The 24,118-nt window shown below is 45.1% G+C and overlaps 1 protein-coding gene across 4 annotated transcripts in view; it reads right to left on the reverse strand.

The window, feature by feature from the left end:
* ZBTB33 (zinc finger and BTB domain containing 33) overlaps positions 1 to 17,369 on the reverse strand; it is a 32,960-nt gene extending 15,591 nt beyond the window's left edge. For 2 of the 4 annotated variants that reach the window (XM_033945778.1, XM_033945774.1), the window contains exon 1: positions 17,099 to 17,276. The gene's annotated coding sequence lies outside the window, so the exon portion shown is untranslated. Of the gene's footprint in view, positions 1 to 15,931; positions 16,565 to 17,098; positions 17,277 to 17,309 lie in introns of those variants that run through there. The other 2 variants (XM_033945775.1, XM_033945776.1) reach the window with 2 other exon arrangements.
* Between the last annotated feature and the right edge of the window lie 6,749 nt (positions 17,370 to 24,118).

Here is a 24,118-nt window from a genome sequence, read left to right on the forward strand (position 1 = left end):
GGCACTCCTGTATCTTCAGTATAGCTCCTTGCCCAAGCATCCATAACCATCAATAGGCAAAGCATGTAAAAAACTTATTTCCCATAACAAATCTCAAAAGGCAAAAATACAGAATACAACCATCAATAATAACAAACTTCGAAAGTTGCAAAAGAAAAAAACGACAGACAATATCCAGAAAGGGTGGGGCTCTGGATTCATCTGCTGCATTTAAAGGAAAGAAAATTAACAGATAAGAACATAATTTTTCCTTCCTTAGCAACAGCAGCAGATGAATCCAGAGACCAATGGGATGTAGCAAAGCAATCCTCAATCTGGGTGGGAAGCAAATGCCGCCTCCACAACAACCAAAGCACTAAACGAATCCACCGCATGTGCCCCCACATCCAACCAGTAATACCGAGATAAAGCATTCTCGGAAGACCAAGTAGTCGCGAGACAAAACTCTTCCAAGGAAAAAACCTCTGGACCGAGTGCAAGAAGTAGCCATCGCTCTGGTGGAATGGTCATGAAGTTCTTTCGCCAACCGCTTCCCTGCCATCAAGCAAGCGTAAATGATGTCCTCCTGGACCCATCGAGCGATGGAGGCTTTGGCGCCGCCATACGTTTGAGGCGTGCCTTGAAGAATACAAAAAGGTGATCTAAACAATTAAAAGTCGTTAGAAACCTAGCTTGCGGAGAACGCTACGCACTTTCAAAAACTGCAGTGAATAAAAAGGCACGTCTCCCCATTTCTCCTCCCAGGAAGAAGGAAGGAAAAGTGAGAGTGTCATAAAAGAAAGGATGACACCCCTTTAGAAAGAAATTGTGGTACCATCCGAACTGACACCCCAGATTTTGTAAATCAGAAATAGGAATCCCCGCCAAACAAGGCCTGCAACTCAGAAAAACGCTGAGCTGAAGCCATGGCCACAAAAAACCCCGTGTTCAACGGCACAGCCCTTTAGAGTCTCAAAAGACAAGGATGAAATCAAGCCTTCGGTAAACTGCGAAGAAGTACTTTAAGACTGTACTCTGGACAGGGCTTTCTAAGAGGTGTACGAATATACCGTACTCCGTTTAGGAACTGAACTACATGAAGCTGAGAAGTAAGCGAAGAACAATATACCTAGCCCTTGTAACAAGCTAAGAATGGCACTTGAAGCTGAAGGGAATTGAACGCTAAGCCCTTGGCAATAAACTTGTACCACAAAAAGAACTCTGGAAGGGTGCAAATGTTGAGAAGTACCCAAGAAAGGAAAATCCTCCAAAAGGAAGCAGAAGCTACAGGTGAAGACGTCTGTATCACCGCAATAAGAGAAGAAACAACCTGCTTCGCATAACCCTTACATGTCAGCCATGACTTTTCAAAAGCTAGGTTGTAATATCAAAGTAGTACGAATATCCATGTTGATTGGACCCTAGGTGAGTAAATCCAGAGATACCAGGAAACTCAACAGCCCAGCTGTCGAAAGACTCATCAGATCCGCATAGCAAGGATGACGCAGCCAATCCAGAGATTCTACAAATACTGTGCCCTGAAAGCGAGCTTGAGATGGCAAATCCAAGCCATCATCAGTCAGGGGAAAACACTGAAAAAAGAGAAACCAGAGGCGAGAAAGAAGCCACACTGCTACCCCCTCTGACTCCCACTCCCTGTGCCTGCCGAAGAAGCTAGGAAGCTTAGAATTTCAAGACGAGGCCATGAGGTCTAGTTCCAAGAGATCTCACTGCCATAAAAAGAGCTGGAACGCCTGACCCAAAATTCTCAATATCCAGGATATAGAAGATTTCACTATTACTAATATTTACACTTTCTAGAGCATATACAGCGCTGTACACTGTAATATACAATAAATGGGCCATGCTCAGATTTCATGGAGAAAGTCTATCCAAACTCTTTTCCTGACCCATAAAATGATCTGCCAACAGAAGAGGAAGATGAGGGTCCACCCATTGAAGTAGAACCACAACTTTACCTGCCAACTGAGTACATCACCTACTGCCCAGGCTGTAGAGAAATACCCCCATCATAATACTGACTGAAAAGACCTTAAGCATCATTCCGGAAGAATGGTCTGAAGCTCCAGAAACGGTAGCCTGACCATGCTCCAGAGTAGAAGAATGAACAAATACTGAGTCGCCTCTTAAGACCAGATTCCTGGAGCTGAGGATGGAAGGCACCGAGCCCCACAACCTGACAGCCCAGGATGTTTGGTGACCATGAGCTAGTCCAGCAAAGACCGAGGCATGCCTTTGAAAAGAGAAATCTCGCTGAGCCACCAAATCATACAGAGCGATGCTTGAGGAGCCTACCAAATAATTGGAACCCTGAGATACCGGGAACCACCGGAATAAAAGCGACTGCTGTAGCGTTATAATGGGAAAGCAAGCCGAAGTTCCCAGTGGAGTCAGCAACATGGATCCTAGAACCTGTACAGAATCCCATACTCTGGGTCATGGTGACCAAAGAAGAATGCAAACCTGAGACTGTGACCCATTGCCCTAGTCTCTAGGAAGAAACACATTTCTCTCCTATATGAATAAAAACATCTCTCCGATATGCTTATAAATAGTACAGGAGAAAAGAGCGCTGTGCAAATTCGAAGATTCACGTCCAAAGAACTGAGGAAAAGAAACCACCCTTTTCGTGTCAGTTAAATGGCCCGACTGGAAGACGTCCGAATCAAGCAGTCAATCAAGAAGAAAGTAGGTGAATCGCCTGGTAGAGCCAAAACGGTACCACTGCCCACATTTTCTAAAATGTTCGTGAAGCCTTTGGTAGGCGAAATAAAAACCGAAAGTGCTGCTCCAAGAGAGGCAAGTAAACCTGGTGCTGATTCAGAGTCCATAGTGAAAATGTAAATATTCTCCCAGTTTTTCAGCAGAAATGTGTAATCCTGAGAAACTAATTCAGCAGAATTGGATCCAGCCTGCCCAATGCCCCCGTCTTGGGCACCATGTAGTAAGTGGAACAACGTCCCTTAGTTCCTGAAGAACTTCAAGAACTGTCCTGAGGACCAGTAACACTTAGGGAAACATAAAACATAGAGACTCCAAGAACAAACTGGAAACCTGAGGAGGATGCAAAGTTGCAAGCATCCTGAAAAATGTTCACAGCCCCCTGACTTGACATTATAGCGTGTTCCCCCCTCATGAGAAAGCCCGAAGAGTCATTGGAAGAAGTCAAGATCCCCTCAGAATGAAGTGCAGAAGGTCAGGGAACGGCAGGATGAGAACTATAGGATCTATAAGAAGAAAGACACTCTCCTAGGAAAAATCAAGTTTTGCAATGTAAGAGGAGTATACTGGAACCATGAAAACAGTACTAACTCCATGCAACGTGAGCGAAATATGTATGTCCTTTACAGTGAAAATGTACTAGACGCAATCAAGATGCTGCCATCTACCGCCCCGTGGAAAACAACAGCATCCTAACAGGTATCAGACAAAGCTCACATCGCTAATGAGAGCTTCAGGCATGAGGCTAACAGCCACATAGCACGTGCTCCTCCGTGGGTTTGACAGAATAGGTAACTGGCTCTTGGTTAGAAGGAGCTGTACAGCCCTTCCTATCTGGTTAGGGGATCCGTCTAGCATGTGTCATGATAAAATGGCAACAGGAGAAACCAGCGTGATAAGCATGGAAATCTGAAGTCCAGGCCCCCTCAGAAATAGAGAAAGAGAGCCCTGGCCGCAGTAAGATGCCCAAACTTGGAAACTGTTTGTACTAACTTTAGGCATATATATTCTATGCCACTACAAGATACATGCAGCGCAACACAGAGGCCCAAATAATAAGGACAGTTACCAACAGACAAAGGCTCAATCTGCAGGGACCCCAAAAGAGACAATGAGATACCCGTGTGAAATACTATCTTACTGCTTATCTTACTGTGCCGTGATTTGCCGTATGTCGACGCAGTCTGGAGACAAACCGAGACTGGGTGACCTAGCACAGGTCAGAGTCTCTCTGGTAATCCCCTTGAGTGCTAACCCCAGAGTCCGATTAAACTAGCAGCTTCCTTCAAGTGAATACAGCAGGAACACAGACATAGACATATAAATCTACCCAAGCTGGTCCCAGAGCTGGTGAAACACGAACAACTTGTCTGAACCAGAAAGGAGAGAAGCTGCAGCATACCCTGACCAAAGTCAGCTGGAAATAAACTACCGGAATGCTGCAGCTCTCCCGCCATTGCTGGAGACCCAAGTGCGCGCCTGATTCTCGCCGACATGTGGCTGCTGCATCAATGCTCCTAGAAACATAGTCGGATTCAAGCCCTGCGAAATTTACCCTGCATAGAAAGAAAATCAGACTCGGGGAATAACTAGAAGAATGGTGCGGTACTTCCCACAACGCCGGAAAAAACATGTCCCATCTCATACTCGCTGCTATAAACCGGCACCTGCACAATCAGCTGCATACCAACGAAAGAGAGCCTCGGAATACACAGGACTACTACTGCTGCACTGAAACCGAACGAGGAGAACAAGTGCGTGTATAAAATCTCACTGCTACTGCCGGGCTGTAACCAACAAGGAAACCAAGCGCATGCGTGCAAAGGGCGGGAAAGTCCCGGCTCCCTCAACGGATTTCTAGTCATAAAACTTAGCCTCAATAAAATATCCATTCCTTAAATGTACGTTGACCGAACCCACAGTACTAAGACTTCCAAACAGAGCCTAAAGTTCAAACAACAGTAAAAAAACACATACATACTCACAAGCTTGTTGTTAGGGCCGGTTGAAGCCAGTAAGAGCTGGTTGTGCAGCACTAATAGGGCAGAATGTAGCAACTGTGGTCTCTTTTTTTTTTTTTTTTTAAACAGAGAAGGGAAAGAAGAAAAAAAATTGAGACCCAGACAGACCCTCTAGCAATGGAGGGAGGGTGAGGCAGGGACCTGGGAGGGCCCAGGTGTAACCCCTAAAGCCGGCACTGTTCAGCCGGACACCCCTGTCTCACTGAAGAGAAACCTCAACAGGAGAAATAGAAGGCAGTCTCACTGAAGAGAAACCTCAACAGGAGAAAATAATTTTCCAGTCACAGCCAGAATTCAGGAGCTAGTTGAATAGCGACCATCACCTGCTGGGAGATAGAGCATATTGAAGATACAGGAGGAGTGCCAGCTAATAGGACCACCTGTTAATCAGTTTCTCTATCTCCGCCTGCTGGTAGATGTATGCTATCCCATTGGTCTCTGGATTCATCTGCTGCTGTTGCTAAGGAATTGGTTTTTCGATTCGATTTTTCTGCCCAATTGGGTGTTTTTTTCTTCAAACATCCTGGTGGGTTTATTTTATAGCCTCTTCACCCCCTTTGCCTTCTCTTAATCACACTGGTGCTGTGGTGTAAACAGAATAAACAAAAAGACTTTTCCTCTCTCTGTTAAATCCTAGCTCACGTTTGCGATCTAACACCAGCTCTGGCAGGATACACATTTCAAATATGACATATTGTAATCACAAAACAGAAAATAAAATTAGTTTTTCTACCTTTTGTTGTCTGGTCAATATTCAAATCTTGTTGGTCCCAGGCTCTGGTTGTCTTCTGATAACTTGCTTGCCAGAGTCTCCTTCTTTCTCCGTGCTAACCATCTATCTGCCATCTCTGTCCTCCCCTTCCTTCCCACAGAGGTCTAGCATCTTTCCTTTTTTTTCATCTCCCTCCAGATCCACCTTTTCTTAACTACCCTTTCATCCAGCATCTTTCCCTCCTTCCCCACCACCCCAGGGTCCACCATCTCTCCCTTCCTTTTCCCAACTACCCTCCTATCCAGTATCTCTATCCCCCCTCCACACCATCCCTTGTGTCCAACTTCTCTCCCTTTCTGTTCCTTCCCTCCCTAAATCCTATTGTCCATCATCCCTCTTCTTCTCCTCTATTTTCAGACCCATTATTTCTTTCCTCCCCCCAAAGTCCGGCATATGCACGCATCTTTGAACCCCCCCTTCCCTCCCTCCCTCCCTCCATGTACTTCTACACCAGGGCCCCCCTCTCCTGGTCTGTGCCCCCCCCTGAAGGCCTGCACCCCACCCCTAAGTGTCTTCTCTCTGCTGCGTTCCCGCCCCTCCTCTGACATCAGAGAAGGGGCGGGACCACAGCAGAGAGAAGAGAGCTCCGAAGCCGTACGGCAGCTTGCAAAGATTGCTAGCGCCAGCTGTCAGCCTAGCTATCGCTACCATTCAGCATTTTTAGTTGGCATTACTTATGCAGCGAAGCCTATGGGAAATTATATCAATCTGACTCTGGCATGGGAATGCAGATAGACCCTGAGGGCAGGAAGACGGTTTTAAGTATCCCTGATATGTTTTAAGTAGCCCTGATTGATATGTTTTAAGTATCCCTGATAGCCCTGATTGAATCATGACTAGCTAAAAGGTGTTAATGTCTGATTAAGAGGGTGCTTAGGATCTTATTGCAGGCTGCTGAAATTAGGAAAATTGATTCCGGGAGGCAAATGGGGAAGACGGACAGCACAGCAGCGGGAAGCCAGCGGGTAAGCCACTTTCCGACTGATCCTCCCCACTCGCCCTCTAAAGCAGGAGCGGCAGGCCAGCAAGAGGCAGCGCTGCCGCTTCAGGGGGCAGGGTCAGTCAACGAATTGGGAGGCAAATTTTTTTGTCCTGGTAAATCGATTCGATTCACCTGAAGTGAATCGGTGAATCGATTTGAGTCGTGAATCGGGCAGCACTAGTTTGTACATGCACATATTACTGAGAAAAAAAACACACTCTTTTAAAAAGTGTGCGGTGTGGGCTCCTTTTACTTAGGTGCACTAATGGATTTAGCATCTGCTAAATGCTAAGAAGCCCATAAGAATAAAATGGACTGCATGGCACTTCAGCATGCACTAAATCCAACAGCACACCTTAGTAAAAGGAACTCTATGTTTGCACAGTAGGGTTGTCAAGAAAAAAACTAAAGTTGGAAAAACAGTGCAAATTGAAGTTTTTCCCATGAATTTGATTGTGCTTGATCAGAAAATATTTTTTTTAAGCCCATCCTGGGGTCGCTCAAAGCCACTGACTACATAAAACTCAATTTTTGTTTAATGGAGCAAATTTTTTGGTTATTATAGCTATAACTTTTGTTTTCACACTCAGCAATGATACATTGATAAAAGACATTATGCAAAAAAAATCTAGCAGCATTTTATTAAATGGGCCTTCAATATTTGCATTTTATTATGGAAAACAGAAATTTAACATACTTCACTAACAACTAAACAAGTACACTTTGGCGTTGTCATCTACCAATGGCATTCCAAATACTCACAATTATTCAATGTCGTCTTGAGATAGTCAGGATAAAACTTACTTTGCTGTTCAACTCCGTGCAACAAGGTCTCGCACTGTACTCAGCAGCTGAATAGTTGGTTTAAAAGTGTTTTTCAGCTGTGCAGTGTTTTTTGTTTGTTTGTTTTAGAGACATTTTTTTGACTGTGCAGTGTACATTTTGCCTTTTCTATTTTAAAGTTTTCTTACTGTGCAGTAATCATTTAGCCTTTTCTGGTTTTAAAAGTAGTTAGCTGGGCATTGATCATTCTGCCTCTTGTTTTTAAGCAGTTTTTAGCTATGCAGTGATCCTTTTGTTTTCTCTGGCTTTTAAGTACATTTTTTAGCTGTGTAGTGACCCATGCACATTTTATTATCATAGTAATAGATTATTCTTCATTCTGATTGAGACAGTAGGCAAATGGAGAAATAACTGAGAGGGTGGGGTTCCAGAATGGCACACCCAATATCTACTAGAAAAGATATTAGCAAGGTAAGAACCTAATCTCTTTTTCTAGTGCAATAGGTGTGTCATTCTGGAGAGTAGGGATGTATAAAAGCGGTCCCAGAAATCTAGGGCAGGACCTCTGTGCCTGATCATAGCAATGAAGACCAAAGACAAGTGTCCTTCCGTGCTGCCACGTCTACTCTTTAGAACGTGAACTTGTGCAGAGTGGACCAGGTCACTGCCCTACAAATCTCTCTGGGTGCAATCGCCCCAGTTTCTGCCCACGAAGAGGCTACGTTCCTTATGGAATGTGCTTTCAAGGAGACTGGTGATTGCTTGCCACAAACAATATATGTTGATGAGATGGCCATCTGTATCCATCTTGAAATGGTAGCTTTAGATGTCAGCCTACTTCATCTAGCTTGACTGGTGAGCACAAATAGATGATCTGACAGTCAGAACTCATTAGTAACCTCTAGATAACATAGGAAGACTCACCTCATATATGGCTTTCTCAGAATCCGGTCCTTTTTCTTGGACCCTGTGGTCTGGAACGCTGGTAATCTTATCTCAACTGACAAGAAACACCAAAATGACAGAACTGTGTGGAAGGACACTCCCACCTCTGTGATCCTGAGGAAGGGCTCCCTGCATGACAAGGCCTGCAGCTCCAAGACTTATCTCACTGACATAATGGCCATGAGGAAATCAGCCTTGATGGTAAGATCCAACAAGGATGCTTCCTGAATAGGTTCATACAGAGCCTGAGGCCTTGCAATACCACATTAAGGTTCCACAACAGAAACGGTTGTTTTATTGGTAGTCTGAACCTCAGTGCCACCTTTATGAATCTGGATATGTCTGAATGCGAAACCAGAGAAGCGAATGACACAGGGATAAATCTGTTCCTGTCCCTGCACGATCTCAATATCCCTGTGAGTTCTGCCCTCTCCCATTTCTGCAAGCTCTGCCTTAACCTCACAAGCCTCGAACACTTATAATTTTAAAGTGTTCGAGGCTTGTGCAAAAGAGGACAAAGCTTGGGGGGCAGGGACAAAACTCTCAGGGGCAGGAACAAATCTGACCCTGTATCATTCTCTGAAGCATAAGAGGCCCACCACTTGGACCCTGAGAGATGCCATCGTTAGGCCTTTGTCGAGAGCTACTTGGAGGAAAGCTAGCACCACCAAGATCGGAGCATTAAATGGCTCCACCTGCTTCTTCATGTACCAGTGTTGAGATGTCTCCCATGCCTTAGCATAAGCGGAGACCATCATAGGCTTCTTGGCTCTGAAGCGAGTAGCAACGATTACCTCTGAGTATTCTTTGCACTCTAATGCTGCACGCTCAAGTTCCATGTCATAAGACCAAAGCAATTCAGATCTTCTATGACCACTGGGCTTTGAGAAAGAAGATCGGACTGCACCTTCAGTTGAGACACTTGTCCCTCTGAAGATGCATTAGGTCCACATACCATGGCCTGTGTGGCCAATCCGGTGCTACGAGGACCACTTTCCCTGGGAGATTTACTATTCTGAAAAGTATTTGCTCTATCATTGGCCATGGAGAAAACAAGTACAAGAGTTCACTCTTTGGCCATGGTTGGACTAAGGTGTCTAGGCCTTCGCTTCTGGGATCGATCTTCAATTGAAGAATCAGTCCACCTTCTTGTTCCTTGCCATAGCCATCAGTTCAAAAGATGGCCGACCCAATCGAAGAATGATGGACTGGAACAGTGCTGCAGATAACGTCCACTCTCCTGGGTCTAAGGTCTGCCTGCTGAGGTAATCGGCCTAGACATTGTTCACTCCAGCTATATATGCAGCAGAGTTCGCCTGTAGGTGCAGCTCTGCCCACCGGAACAATATGTGGGCTTCCTGGCTCAGCTGCGCTCTTGGTGTCTCCCTGGCAACCGCTGTAGCCACCGCTGTAGCATTGTCTGAGAAGGAATAAAACCGGGGAAACAAAACCACAAACTCAAATATGCAAGAAACACAGTGGAATTGTCCTAATCAGAATGATGTGCACAAATAAAGTGTCCTTCAACTCATCTGATAATTCAAATGTCTTTATTCATCCAATATCTTAATAATCATTGAGTCATTGGATGAATTATTGAGATATTGGACTTTATTTGTGCACATCATTCTGATTAGGACAATTCCACTGTGTTTCTTGCATTGTCTGAGAAAACTCGGACCATCTACTCTTACAGACTCCTCTCCAGCTTCTGTAACACCAGACGAATGGCTCAAAGTTCCAGTCTGTTGATGGACCACTTTCTCCGAGAAGACATCCACCGCCCCTGTACTGGGCGTCTGTTACAATGGCCTCCTCAGCTGAACAAGCTGGCATCTATTGTGAGAATCACCCACAGTTATCCTGAGAAGCATGCCCTGCAATAATGAATGTGGATGGAGCCAACAACCCATACTGCAGTGTGATTCTGATTCCACGGGCAAGTTGTGTGAAAGGAATCCATTTGTGGAGACCACCAAGATAGCAGCATGTTCTGGAGAGGGTGCATGTGAGCCTTTGCCCAAGGGACATCTAAAGTGACCGCCATAGAGCCCAGCCACACAGACAGAGCTGGCTTGGCCATCAGTCCAGTTATCTGCATGCAAAGCTTCTGGAAAATAAACCTGGCTTTCTGCTATGTTGAATAGTACTCCCAGGTATTGGGACAGAACCAGTTGGCTTTTTCAAAAATTCACTATCAGCCCAGGCACTGTAAGAGCTGGACCACTTGAGCCACTGCTTGTTCTCCTTCCGAGAATGACGTAGCCCTGATCAGCCAGTAGTCTAGGTATGGGTGCCCTGCAGAGATGCACTGCTATCAACATAAGAATTGTCATAATGGGACAGACCGAAGGTCCATCAAGCCCAGTATCCTGTTTCCAATAGTGGTCAACCCAGGTCACAAGTACCTGGCAAGATCCCAAGGAATAAAACAGATTTTATGATGCTTATACAGTGGTGCCTCGCATAACGGACGCCTCGCACAGCGAACGCTGCGCACAACGAACTTTATGTCTTGATTCGTACAACGAACTTCGTTTCACACAACGAAGTCGCCCGAGCTGCATCCTTCCGCGCAGGCACTGCGCTTAACTGCCCTCTCTCCGCCTGGCTCCCTCTTGCCCCCCCCCCGACTCCCCGACACGATCGGGGCAAGAGGGAGCCCAAGCCCTCTTGCCCCCCCGACTCCCCGACACGATCGGGGCAAGAGGGAGCTCAAGCCCTCTTGCCCCCCCGACTCCCCGACACGATCGGGGCAAGAGGGAGCTCAAGCCCTCTTGCCCCCCCCGACTCCCCGACACGATCGGGGCAAGAGGGAGCCCAAGCCCTCTTGCCCCCCCGACTCCCCGACCCGATCGGGCCAGGAGGGAGCCCAAGTCCTCCTGGCCACGGCGACCCCCTAACCCCACCCTGCACTACATTACGGGCAGGAGGGATCCCAGGAACCAATTAAGTTCGTTGTGTGAGGCACCACTGTACTAGGAATAAGCAATGGATTTCCCCAAGCCATCTCAATAGTGGCCTATGGACTTCTCTTTTAGGAAATTAGCTAAAACTTTTAAAAACCCTGCTAAGCTGATTCCACCACATTCTCCGGCAATGGATTCCAGAGTTTAATTACACGTTGAGTAAAGAAATTCCAACTCTGGTTTGTTTTAAATCTACTACTTAGTAGCTTCATCATATGTCCAAGTGAGGGACGCTGTTGCCAACCCAAAGGGGAACGTCAAGAACTGATGTCTCTCCAGCACAGGGATTATCAGGAAATCTCATGGAAATATGGGAATGTGTAGGTAGGCTTCCATCAAGCCTAGGGAAGCCAGAAATTTCCCCGGCAGTAGAAACATAGAATATGACGGCAGAAAAGGGACACCGGCCCAACATGTCTGCCCACTTTAAGGACCCTCCCCCCTAAGCACTTCCTCGAAGTGAATCCACATGCTTATCCCATTTTTTCTTAAAATCGAGCATGTTGCTTGCCTCGATTACCTGAAGTGGAAGATCATTCCAACAATCAACCACCCTTATATGCTAATAGATCTCAGGCATATTCATTGGGGAAAACCCAACTGGATTACGGCCCTCGAGGAGGGACTTGACACCCCTGGTCTAGGCCCTGTAAATCTCTGTCTTGAACCCTGATAGGATCTCTGAAATGAGGCTCCACTCAAGTACCAATGAAAGTGCCTAGAATTACAAAACTTACAGCACCCAGAATCTCTAGAGCAGGGGTGTCCAACCTTTTGGCTTTCCTGGGCCACATTGGCCAAAAAATTTTTCTGGGGCCACGCAAATGCTGCAGCAAGACAGAGGAGGGAGCCGGCAAGACAGTAAACACCCGGGGGCAGCAGAGGAAAACACTGCATCGCCCTCGACTGGGGCCGCACAAAATACTTCACGGGGCTGCATAGGGCCCTCAGGCCGCAGGTTGGACACCCCTGCTCTAGAGGTTCTCGGTCTACTGTCAGGCAGAGCCTTTGGCCAACGATCTGCCACACTAGTCATCAGATCATCCAGACCCTTTCCAAATAACATCTGTCCTTTGAAAGGGAGTCTGCTGAGAGTAGCATTGGAGGTGGAATTCCCCATCCATTACCAGATCCAGAGCATTCTGCAGGCTGAAATCAAATAAGCTGAGACTTTGCTTGTGACTCTGATGTCACAGAGAGCATAAAACACCCCTACCAGCAAAAGCTGGAGCAAAGGCTTGTTCTCTGCCAGGGTTAGCCCACGCATCTTGGTATGAGAAGAACATTGCTGCAGCTGCTTTGATCACTAAGGGCAAAACTTTGAACTGTCCTTTTAGGACCATCTACTCTGATCCTGCTTATCCTTCACGCCTCCCTCACTTGGTAAACATGTGTGTTTGGTTACCCGAGAAACTAAGGAATCCACCTTAGGCTGGATGAACATCCGTTTACACTCCTGTGCCATAGGATACTGCCTAGTCATTGTTTTGGCTACTTTTAGAGAACCCTCAGGAGCATACCAGTGCTCTGTGACTAAAACACTCATATCAGGATGCCAGGGAAAAGACGTGGTTAAGAGCTCGCACTCCACTCAGGATAGAACACTGAGTGGAAGGGGCCTCCTGGGAGTCTAGCTGTAACTCCTGAAGGGAGTCAGTAATAGTCTCTAAAAGCACTGAAAACTTGAACAGCCAGTGTACTGTAGGATCTTCTCCTTAGTCAAGGAGCCCCACTGCTTCCTGTATACTCATCCTTGCAGAGCAAGGACCTTGATGCGCCCTGGGAGCCCAAGTCACCTTGCACGACCCCTGGCTCGCCACTAGACCTCCTATAAGGATCCCTGCTATCTAAATAGGCTCTCCACATCAAATAAACAAATTCAGGAGAAAAAGTCTCTATAGGCAGCTCTGAGTCCTCTTTAGGTAACTCCACTTTACATCCTTGGGCTTCGTGGTTTCCCCGCTCTTATGCTTACGTACGTCACTGGTCGGGGTTCTGACAGGGATTTTCTCCCAGGAAACAGGTGCTCCCATAGATTCCTCAGCCCTACAGACTAAAGAGGAGGTTAAGCCCAATGCTCTCACCTCCCCTTCACATGCCATGTGGCACACATGGTACAAGGGCACTCCTCTGGCATCCATCTAGTGCAAATCTGGCATGAATTAGGGGTAAATGAGCCTGAGGTCTACATCCCTTCCAGTTTTGAGGCAAAACGAAGTGATATGAATGATCTGGAGAACTCTGGAAAAAAAACCTGGGAAATCTAGGACGGCTTCTACAGCAGCGTTTTAGCGCAAAAAAAGGCTCAAACACACTTTTTTTAAAAACCACCAACTCTGAAAACAGGATTTTAGAGATAGGGGACCCTATACTGTAGGATGTGGCAAAATCCTCCAAATATAGGTTTTTAAGAAACCCCCATCCTCTCCCCCCCAATTTTGCCCGTAGAATTAGTCACTGTGCCATGTGCTCTGAAGGTACTGCAGCCTGCCTCTTGGCTGAATCTGAGAGCGGAGACTTTGCATCAATCAGCTAGTCCTCCAGGCTGCCAGTCAGACCGATTTTCAACCCCGCAGAACTGCATGCCTAAAGGGGGAAGTCAAAATCACAGCCAGCACCCTGAAGAGCCCTCTGCAGATGCCTGCCTGCGTTCAAGCCCCTGCAAATCAGTAGATGAGCTAAGTAACTAGGGATACAGATCCCAAGCTCCACAAAGTTTTCAGCAGGCTAGCCAAACAGGTCCCCAAGGTATTAATTAACCTGCCGGCTGCAAGCAAAGAAACACTGAAAATAATAAAGAAATATACAGAGCAGATCAGAAAGACACCTTCCAGCTCGCTTGCAGAAAGTAAAAACTGAAGGGAGCAGCTGAGCCCTCTGGAGAAGGAAGTGGAGTTGAAAATCAGAAGTGGATTCTTTCTGCACAGCACGAAGAAATAAGAAGAATAGCCTACTGTCCAGAATGACACCTACTGCACTAGAAAGGGGATTCTATGAGTGCTGGAACATTTACTTCTACCACAGCTTTGTAAAAGCCAGCATTTGTGTTTATAGCAAAAATAAACAAATACAAATAATGCTGCTACATCTAGGTTCATGTGAGAAAACCCTGTCACACTTTTCTCAGAACAACTGCTGGACAACAGTTTAATTACAAAACAGAGATGACAAAAGAAAAAATAAAAAAAACCATCTAACCCTTCTGGTTCCATCCTGTACTCCTGGTAGAATTCTACACGACTGTGCAATGCAGAATTTCCGCAGAATTAAAGAGTCACGCAGAATCTCGTGTCAGTTTCTTTGGGTCAGGGTATCAGTCGCAATTCCCACACGCTGCTGCCACTAATCCAGAAGTCTCTTCACGACAGAGGGAAGGCTTCCAGGTAAGTGGTAGGCAGCGCTCAAGAATCGCTGCCAATAATGTAACCCGAAGAAGCAAGCCTTAGAATAAGTGGAGGGGAGGAAGAAAAGATGCAGGCACGGTGAGGGGAGGCATGAGAAGGAGGACAGATACTGGCACAGTTGGAGGAGAGAGACATATGCATGGTAAGGGGAGAGGATGAAATTGCACATGATAATGGAGGGGAGGAAAGGAGAGATGGTGCATGGAGGGGGATAGAGGTTTGACCCAAGGCACAAGGGAGGGAGAGAGAGGTGTTGGACATGGGGGGGGGGGGGGGTGAGAAGGAGAGAGATACACAGGAAGTGGAAGGGGAGAAGGAGGAAAATGCTGGATCCAGGAGCATAATGGAGTGATGGAGAGATGTCTGGCAATGGGAGTGAGGAAAGCGAGTGGGAGAAATGCAGGACCATGGGGGACGAGTACAGGAAAGAGAGATGTCAGGATACGAGGGTGGGAAGGGACGGAAGAGAGAGCAGATGTTGGACTATAAGGGTGGAGGAAGAAAGAAGCCTGAGGGGGAGGAGAGGCTGGCAAGAAAATGGATGAGAGGATAAAGATAACAGAGGCTAGAAATAGGGTAATGAGGGTACATTGAAGATGAAAGGGAATGAAGGGCTGAGAAAGAAATGAGATGGAGAATGGGAGAGAAGATGGAAATTTTATAAGTAGTTGAAAAGTGAAAAAGAGGAGAAGGGTAAGAGGTAGAAAGGAGCTAAAAAGGGATTATCAATGTGTCAAGAGTCAGGTGTAGTGAGGAGAAAAGAAATACATAGCAACTACTTGAAGAAGAATTAGCAGACGCCAGGAAAGCAGAAAAAATAAATTAGAACCAACATGATGGAAAAATAAAACATCCAGACAACAAAAGTAGAAGAAAAACATTTTATTTTAAATGTAATATGGATATTAGCAAAAATAGTTTAAATTTTGGCACAGAATTTTGAAATATTTTTGTGCAGAATTCCACCAGGAGTAACCCTGATATTCCTACCCAGACTGATATGGATATATTCCAGCACCAACTACAAATTACCACTCTACCAGATTTGTTTTTCTCCTCTGCTCCTCCACCTGAGTTCATTCATATCAGACACCCTTTCCCTCCCAATCACAAGGCCTCATGATAACGCAAAACAGACATCAGAATGGTTATCACCTTAACATCTAGTCTCCTAGGTCTTGTGGACAGTCCCTTGAAAAGATATTTACTGTACATATCCTGCCAGACTATAAAAGTGCCAGTATGATCTGTAGACATTACAGTATTTGCAGCCAACCAGATTAAGTTCTGTAGGCTACATGCACTTCTACTATAACTTCTAGTACTTCTAGTACCTTCTAGTACTTCTTTATCATTCATTCTGGAAGTACAAATCAATTGAGTACAACTTGTTTTGCATGTGCCTTTAGGATATGCTTCTACTATGTAATTTATTTTTTTTTTTAAACAAGGAGGGATTCCCAGTGATTATCCTGTGTCTCCTCTTGAAGTCTGTCACTCTTGTAAGTCCCAACAGTTCTGAGATGCTGTTAACAAATGTACCCTCCTCAAAAACTAATATCCTGAACCCTTTGTTCAAAAGTTAATTTCCACTGAAAACGTGTACATCTAGTGTGTACCAACGCTGTGCATCATTCTTCGAAAACACTGCCTAGGCCTTAGGATGTCAGATCCCTTCGGCATCATAAATGCAGGCTGTGCTGCTGGAGGGGGGAAAGAAGAGGAAACGGTTGCACAGGGCTCGAGAGTCCAACTGCCTAAGCTCATAACAAGGGAAACTGAAGCGCTCGCTTAAAAATAGACGGACGGGAGGGAGGGTCATTTCCACCCAGAGGCTAAAAATCGAATCGGATCGGATCGTTCCGCTGGGTGAACAGTGCAGATTAACAGAGGCCGCTTTACCCGCTCCCCCTCCCGAGACTGTAGGCTGGGAGGGGGAGGGGGGGGAAACCCAGCCGGTACCGATAGACCACCGGCCCCCCCGGGTGGGACTTCCAGCAGAGCTGATGGGGGAGGTTGTGGGATTCACGGGGCGCCTCCAGGGAACCGAAAGCGCAGCGCTCCGCAAACAATAACAACAGAAATGCCGCTCCACCCCGACCCCCCTCCGCCGCGCGCGACCCCCCTCCCCTCCCCCTGGGGCCTCCCTGCGACTGGGGCCTACACGCCACGGCGAAGCCTGCGCCGGCAGCTGTTAAACAATGCCCGACCGCCGCCTCCTCCTCCTCCCCCACCCCACGCCTCAGGCCCAAGCAGCAGCTCGCCGTTGACGGGACAGGGAGCTCGAGGTGGCAACGGTGGGGGAGGGGGGGAAGGAGGAGGCCCGGCACCCAGGAAGCACAAAGGAAAAGGCAGACGGGAGAAAAGGGGGAGGGAGCCGGCCCTCGCCGGCGCAACGCGCTTCCTGGTTCATTTCAGGCGACCGACTGGGCCCTACCGGGACTCAAGAGCGTAGAGCCCGCCGGCCCCTCGCAGTAAGGGGGGGGGGAGAGGCGCTTTACCTTCTTTTCCTGAGCTCCCCCCACTCTCCGCCTCGCCTTGGTTTCCGCAGACAACGAGAAGCTAAAGCCAGCGCCGCCTCCTCCTCCTCTGCCTGGCGTCGCGCAAGCTCCCGGCAGGGGGCGCAATGCCGGGTCCCTCCGGCGAGGCGAGGCGCTCTCCTGGCGCATGCGCGGCGAGCCCTTCACCCCCCCCTCCCCCCCAGTGTCCTACCGGGTTCACTTATCTTCGCCTTTGGGCGTGCTCTAAGCTGGATGCGCGCGTCGTTTCTGCATCAGCTTTATAGAACTAGCACCAAAAAACATAAGTGCCCTCTTTTCATTTTTGACTAGGTTTCAAGGGACAGAACCTTCTTCCTCAGCACTGCTTCTGTAAGACTCAGCAGCTTTGCATGCTCAACAACCCCATCTATGGGCTGATGCAGAGAATCATGTTTGTTTATGTATTTATTTTTTAAAGTACTACTTATATTCTGTAGTATCCAGGAACATAAGAGTTGCCGTACTGGAACAGATCGAAGGTCCATCAAACCCAGTATCCTGTTTCCAACAGCAGCCAACCCGTATTCAACTAGGGCTCCTTTTACAAAGGCGCGTTAGGGCCTTAACACGCGGAATAGCGCATGCTAGCCGCTACCACCTCCTCTTGAGCAGGCAGTAGTTTTTCAGGTAGCGTTAATCCGGTGCGTGCGCTAAAAATGCTAGCACACCTTTGTTAAAGGAGCCCTCAAAGGTACGTTAGGGCCTTAACGCACAGAATAGCGCGCGCTAAAATGCCGCTACCGCCTCCTCTTGAGCAGATGGTAGTTTTTCGGGTAGCACGCGCTAATCCGGTGCGTGCGCTAAAAACGCTAGCGCACCTTTGTAAAAGGAGCCCTAAATGTTTCAGGGACCTTTGTACAGGTAAAGGACAGACTTTTTCTTCAAAGAAAATGTAACAACTTGAAAATTATAACAGAAGGCTTAATTTGAGCATATTGAATTTTCCTAAATCTACATTGATGACTCCTATTGATATGTTTAAAAAATATTTGATTGAAAATTTGAAGTTTACTACAGTCTATTCTGACAATCAATAGGATACTAATAAAAAAAAAAATCTGAAATTTCACCTGAAGAAAATCAGTCTGATAGATCACAACAAATGGACTTAAATAACAACAGGTATCTTGGAAAATTCTCAAGAAGAAATTGAGTATCGTGCTATGATGTTAATTTCTTTTTTATATTTGAACAATATCTTAACACCGTAATGCAAACGTTTTTTCGTCATTCTCAAAATCCATTTTTTGGCCAGCGAATACGGATTTTCCCTGATGTGACTAAGTCTACCCAAGATCGTAGAAAGCTATTCCTGGCCATGAGGGAAGAAGTGAAAAATTTGGGAGCTTCATTCATACTAAAAGCTCCTTTTACTAAGATGTGCTAGCGTTTTTAGTGCGCTAAAGATTAGTGCGGACAAACCACGCGCTAAATGAAAAATACTAATGTAAGCTCTATGGAGGTGTTAGCGTTTAGTGCGTGCGGCATTGTAGCGCGCGCTAAAACCACTAGCGCACCTTAGTAAAAGGAGTCCTAAGTTATCCCTGTAAATGTCAGATGAGATACACTGGGATTAAATATGGCTTTTTTGCCCCAGAGCAACTCCGAAGTTTTCTGGACACTAAGAAAATAATTTAAGATTTAGGGCTGCCTTAAGAGGTTTTAGGTTGAGTATGTAACATATAAAGCCTTTACTACTCTACTATGGCCCTCTTCTATCAAACTGCGCTAGCAGTTTTTAGCACAGTGAGTCGCGCCGAATGGCCCGCGCTGCTCCTGACACTCGTAGAGTTCCTATGAATGTCAGAAGCAGCGCCGCTCACCGCGCTAAAAACTGCTAGCGCAGTTTGATAGAAAATGGGACCTCCTTGTCTCTTTCTATATTGTTTCTCAAGTTGATGTTGAGGACTAAGTAAGAGTTTAAAAAATGATGTTTAATTATAATTATAAAGTGAATAATTCCAAAGTATTAAGTACCAAACACTTTGTTACTTAAGTTATAATTTGTCTTCTGTAAATTTGATTTTTCCATATGCTCTGAATTACTGTTACAAGTGGATTTTTGTTTAAAAGCATAAATTAAAAATGTAAAAAAGCAGCCAACCCAGGTCACTTGTGTCCTAAGCGGAGAACAAAATCACACACATAATCATCACTCTAATATGGTTAAAAACACATTTTTAAGCTCTATATACCTATATCTTATAAAATTATTATTTTTAGATCCCTTAACCTTTTATGGATCTCTTAATTTCTGTAGCTCTCAAAGAAGTTTTGTTACATTGGAAAACTACTTAAAAACCTAAGCCGTCTCTCACTAAGCTGATTACTTTGGTGGCCCACCGTAATCACACCGAAAACCATTGAGAATGGGCTTCAGTGCCATTACTGTGCGGCTTTATAAAAAGGGGTGGGGGTGGGGGTTAATGTCCATTTTTGGTGGCATTCAGGTTTACAGATCCATAAAGTTGAACCGTCAATAGCAGCCAAAACAGAAACATTATTGCAGAAAGCTAAAATTTGGGCTAATTTGGAACAATAGAGCTACTTTATTATAACTATAGTCAAACTACAAAGAAGAAGTGGTCTGCAAGTTTGAAGTGAAGCTGAGTTGGAGGCAATTTGCTACTAGGGTTTTCCGAGGCAGTTCTTTTCTTGATGAATATGAATTGTGTATTGTAAACCGCTTAGATCCTTTTAGGCTGTTATGCGGTATATCCGGGCTTTGCCCCATTGTCTGGTCTGACATCAATAGTCTGAGCACTGTTTAAATGTTGTGATCACGCATAAAGTTTTCTGAGCGTGTGGCCACTTCTTTGTAGTTTGACTATAGCAGTATGTTTTGAAGTTGGCTTTTATCACTTTTGGTGATTTCCCTGTTTTTGTGGGTATACTTTATAACTATGCCTTACCCACTGTTTCATGACTTCTTTGACTGCACTGTGAAGCTTTTTCTAAACTGAAATTGGTAAATTTAATTAAGAGTATGTTAATTTATGCCTCTGTTTAGGTAGTGTGATTTGTTTTGCCTTGTATTATTTGCAGTGAAACATTTAGAGCTCCTTTTACAAAGGTGCATTAGGGCCTTAACGCGCGGAATAGCATTGAGCTGGCGTTACTCTAGAAGCATACCGCGCGGTTTGGCGCGTGGTAATTTTGTGTGTGCGCTAAAAACGCTAGCGCTGCTTAGTAAAAGGAGCCCTTAAATTCAATAAAATATTATGAATATGTCCAATATAGTTAAAAATTTATAACATGGCTTCTAACACAAGGGTCCCCATAAAAACTAGCCACAGGATGCTGTAATCAATGAACATAAAAATTCCTGTCACATTAAAATCACAAAATAGAAAAAAACCTCCCAAACCCCAAGACTCGAAAATGGTTAGGGGAAAGAGACAAAGGCCAACTAAAACTAAACAAAATAATAATAATAACCAAAGTTAATAAATATTAATGGAAGCAGTAGAGCCCTCAGTCACACAGCCACCGCTGGAAAATCCAGAGTGTAGCTGTCGCGGGGTTACACCCAGAAGAGTGTTAACTGCGGAACATCCCTGGGCCATTTTCTACCTCGCTTTTCAAGCTGTGTCGGACAAATTGAGAGACCCAGCGCAGTCAAGTTCCTGAAGAAGGGGGTGTGCACCCCCAAAACGGAGTCCCGTAGGACGAAGTCAACATTTGCGGACTGCTCACACACGGAGAAGCTAAGTTCTTCCAGTTTGTGTTTTTGCTTGGTGTGATTTGGACACTCTCTTTTTCCTTTTGGCCCCATGTTTGGGGGATAGAGACAAATTTCAACTTAACTTTAAGAAGGTGTGTGTTTTTTATTATTTTTCACACGCATTGCACTTTTGTGTTGCACTAGTTAATCACTTCTCACGCGGAGAGAGCCCAGGGATGTTCCGCAGTTAACACTCTTCTGGGTGTAACCCCGCGACAGCTACATTCTGGATTTTCCAGCGGTGGCTGTGTGACTGAGGGCTCTCCTGCTTCCATTAATATTTATTAACTTTGGTTATTATTATTATTTTGTTTAGTTTTAGTTGGCCTTTGTCTCTTTCCCCTAACCATTTTCGAGTCTTGGGGTTTGGGAGGTTTTTTTCTATTTTGTGATTTTTCAACCTCCATTGCTGTAGGGTTCATTTTTTGTTCTTTGAGACATTAAAATCACAGCATAATCCATAGCTCTTTGTGAACTGTTACCCTTCCTGTCAGAGCGTGCATGAACTAACTGGAAAGGTGATATTAAAAAAAAAAAAAAAAAGCCGTTGGCATCCTCTTCAATCCCCCTCCCTCCGTAAATCCTTCATTCCAGTGCAAAAGGAACATGAGTCTTGATAAGTGGATTACTTCCCTTCACCCGCAAGGATTGCAGCAGACATCATCCACATTTTTCAACTCTGTCTCCTTGTGCCACTGGGCAATGCCTCAGCTCCTCAGTTTTTCCTTTTGCAAGCCAGTTGAGAAAGTGTCTTCATCTGCTCTGCATCTGATTTATTATTTTCAGGTTTTTAGACCTTACTGTATTAGTGTTCTGAAGACAGTGTTACTAAAGAGTATTTTTTTTTTGTTATACATCCTCTGAGTCATCAATTTTAGTGGATACATGTAAGATTTTTATGGACTCCTGATGCACTCTTTATCCGAAACATGGTCTGTGTCAAGTTCATGTCTTTGTTCCACCACTGTTTATGCATTATATCTCATTAAAGTGTTTTTCATCAGCTTGCTGATTTGGTCGTCTCTGGGGTTTTGTTTTGTTTTTTGTTTCCTCGGTATTTGGCGCAAAGGTTGTTCTACGTTTTGCAATTTGAGCTGCTAACAGTATTCTACCCCCAAAGAACATGAAGATCAGTGGTGACTTAAATAGCAATTGGGAACATTTCAGAGTAGAGTTTGAAGACTGCTCTGTAGCAACAGGCTTACTTATGTGAGAAACTAGCTGAAGTGCAGGCTGCTATGCTGTGAATGGTGATGAATATCAAAGTTATCTTGGATGCATTAGAAGTCTATGTAAACCCACCAAAAATATTAAATATGAAGCATACATATGTGGCAGCTACTAACAAGAGAAAGAGAAATCCAATTACAAGGTATATCAAATGCTATAAATCCAATCCAATTTTGTCACATTTGAGAGAGAAAGCAATGACATGCGAGTATGGCTCACTGAAATATGAACTTATTTTCTAGAAAATAGTTTGTGGCATTGCCGAGTGTACGCATCACTGTTTCTTAAAAGAATGTGATGACTGAATAAAGTACTGCAGAACTCACTGGCATTGAATATTGGGAACTCGGTCCACATGAAACCATTGCATGGAGGTCGTACCATGTTCATGTCTAGCGCACATTGAAGGAACTTTTGCCACAATAAAGTGGACCTGCTAGCTTCACAAATATAGTACACACAGAGTTCAGCAGAAAGGTCAAGAATGCCTTCCTGCTCCAGTACACTTCCCAAGCATAGAGAGCTCAGCAGCTGCAAGAGCAGTGATGAAAATCCCAAGCCAGTGAGCACACCTGTCAGAAGTATAGTATCAAGTATGCTTGCCACGTTAGACAACAACCTACCGATGCCAGAGAAGGATCAGCAACTGCATGCACAGAAATGCTCTGTCTATACTCACAGTGGCTGGGATACTCAAAACCACCTCAGAGACTTGAGCTGAAGGACATTTAATATAGGAGGAAGTTGTGCATAGTTTAAAAAAGGGGACATTTTTGTTAACAAGTATTAGAAGTAAAAATATTTTTTCAAAAGAAAAACTAGGTAAGAATACAGAATGTACTTACAAATAGAATAAAAACTATAATAAATTATTTTCCTGAAAGAAAATTCCTTAAAAGTAGAATGAATATTTTCAGTTATGTATGCATCTTCCCACCTGAGCTGGCACACTCTTAGCAATAGCTAACAAGGATCCCAAGCCCTGTGAGCTGAGGATGATGCTGAAAATGCTGATCTTCAGCTCTGTGGTCTGCTGTGTCTCCCTGAGACTGCTGACGCCAGTAACCACACATGATCAGTTTTCAGCACATGCACAAAAACTAAGTAGGAACAGTGTCAGTGGAGGTCAGGGAGCCAGCACTGTGCGTTAAGTGATCACATGACAAGGATTTGAAAGGCTTATTCCCCCCTCCTAAACAGTCCAACTGAACTGAATTGCTCGATTCTCCTTCCTCCTTTCCTGGTTACTGTGCTTAAGTGATCACATGACAAGGTGATTTAAAAAGAAACACATCACTGTCCTAATTCATTCTCTTCCTGGTAGCTGGTCTTGGAGGTGGCATTGGGCTACTGCTCTCACCCTCTTGCAGATTTCAACCCTTCATTCCACGTCAGTCTCACCGCTTCTCTTCCTTTGAAGTCCACTCTGTCTTTTTGTACCTCTGCCCCTCCTTATATTTGTCATTTACCAACCCCCTGATAAGTCCCTCTCTTCATTCCTGACTTTGACTCCTGGCTTTCCCTTTTTCTTGAACATCCAACTCCCTCCCTCATCCTTGGTGATTTCACCATTCATGCTAACAACCACTCTGACTCTTATGTTTCTAGGCTTCTAGCCTTAACACCTTCATTTGATCTTCAGCTGTGCTCCACCACCAGAATGACCACTGCCTTGGTCTTTTCTTCTCCAACTGCTCTATCACAAATTTCTCCACAGCAGTTCTTCCCCTCTCTGACCTCTGATAACGTTCACAATCCAAGGACCAAACCCTGAGGAATTCCTCAGAGGAAAGAATAGCTACTGGAAGTCAAGGAGGTGGTAGAAACAATCAACGATCTGTCAGACAGTCAACGGCTGAATCAGTGATTTGGAGACTTGTTGACTTCAGTGATTTGGATGGGGTGCCCTCAGTGTTTCAGTCAAGTAGCAGAAGGAGTAGTTTTTCCTTGTTGAAGGAGAGGAAAACTTGATCTTTAGCAGTGCAGAAATTGATTTGTAGGCTATTTTTTACTTTTTAGCATTGGAA

This window comes from Geotrypetes seraphini, chromosome 5 (genome assembly GCF_902459505.1).
Source record: "Geotrypetes seraphini chromosome 5, aGeoSer1.1, whole genome shotgun sequence".
Lineage (NCBI taxonomy): Eukaryota > Metazoa > Chordata > Amphibia > Gymnophiona > Dermophiidae > Geotrypetes > Geotrypetes seraphini.